This window comes from Crocuta crocuta, unplaced genomic scaffold (genome assembly GCF_008692635.1).
Source record: "Crocuta crocuta isolate KB4526 unplaced genomic scaffold, BGI_CrCroc_1.0 scaffold179, whole genome shotgun sequence".
In the NCBI taxonomy this organism is placed as follows: Eukaryota; Metazoa; Chordata; class Mammalia; order Carnivora; family Hyaenidae; genus Crocuta; species Crocuta crocuta.
The window spans coordinates 1824069-1825570 of NW_027551568.1; the positions used below are offsets into that span (position 1 = coordinate 1824069).

General features: G+C 42.9%; 1 protein-coding gene across 1 annotated transcript in view; it reads left to right on the forward strand.

Annotated features, from left to right (window-relative positions):
- Nucleotides 1-61: 61 nt before the first annotated feature.
- Nucleotides 62-1502, forward strand: part of ADD1 (adducin 1) — an 84493-nt gene continuing 83052 nt past the window's right edge. The window contains exon 1 of the mRNA XM_077750545.1: nt 62-349. The gene's annotated coding sequence lies outside the window, so the exon portion shown is untranslated. The remainder of the gene's footprint in view (nt 350-1502) is intronic.

Sequence of the window (1502 nt, forward strand, 5' to 3'; positions counted from 1 at the left end):
CGACGGGGTCCGCCCGCCAGACCTGCGTGCGGACGGCGGTTACGGAGGGGCTGTCGGTCATCGCCGTCCCCCCCTCGCGGTGCTCTCGTTTTCGCTCGTTTGGGGGAGGTTTCGAGGGCTTCTGCCTTTAACAATAACATTTGTTTGTACTCTTGTAATTACGGCTCAGGGTATTTTGTAGGTGGTTTGTGTTCACTTCCTGTATACCTACCTCGAAATAAATATTTTGGTTAATTAACCCGAAACTGCTCGTGGCGTGATCATATACTTTTATGCCTACATGACCTGAAACAACTTGCGGTTAAATTCCTAAGGATAAAAACACGTCTGGTAGCTGTATGCATTGCTGGTAAGTTATTACAGAAAGATTTTTTTTTTTCATGAAAAATGCATTGAAATCTTACTGGGCACAAAAAATAGGCTTGGTCCCGTCTCTCTCCTTTGCAGAACCTCAGTAGAGGCCTCCAGTGGAAGCGAGCGCGAGTGGAGGAGTGAGAGTTCGGGGGGCACCAGAGAGGGGGGCGCATCTGTCCCCGGGGTGAATTGTATCAGCGTCACATTGTCGAGTCCAGTCTTCAATGAAAGGGCTGATACTAGTGAAGTATCAATTATTTTTTAAAATCCAAAATTTTAATACATCCCTCGATTCTGATTGTGGGGAAAACTAGAATAGTAAAGTGTTTTTTTTTTTTTTTTGTAAGTTTATTTATTTTTGAGAGAGAGAGAGCGCCAGCAGGGGAGGGGCAGAGTGAGGGAGAGAGAGAATCCGGAGCAGGCTCTGCACTGGCAGCACCGAACCGACTCTGGGGTTGGACTCCCCGGACTGTGTGAGATCCCGACTTGAGCTGAAACCAAGAATCTGCTGCTTCACTGAGCCACCCAGGTGCCCCCGTGAAGGTGTTTTCTAAGGAAGTGAATGTTTTTGGCAGTCAGAGCTGCTTTTCAGAGTTTTGATGTGGTTTGCAGCAGGGCAGCTGGTATGATTTGTTTTTCCTGCTTGTCGGTATGTTTAGATTATAGTCCCAGAGGCTCACTGAATGCCGTGAATCTAAATTCTACCCAGTTTCCAAAAGGTGGGATAGTTTTTTTCTTGAAAGTTAATTTACACAGCTGGTTATTTTCTCCTTTACCTCTTTGACATTATCTGGTACAGACAAGGTTATGTTTGGTGTTCAGCCTCACGTTGCTGATTTTTACCATAAAGAGCATTTCTGTAGATAATAGTACCCAGTTCGTTGAAGGAGTCATTTTTATTGTCAGAAAAGCAAGTACTGAAGTCATTTGAAAGATACTTTAAAGAATATTGTTAAAAAGACACATATCCAGCCAGTGTTAAAATTTACTTTGACTCAATTTTTAACAGTTTGATAACTAAAGATGTTTTTATTATATGAAACTCAACGTATAAATTGACGTATTTACATGTTTAATTGTTCTCGCGCACGTGTAGAGAGAATGGTGTAGTAATTCCCTGCTTACCCTTATTCAACTCCAACATTTTT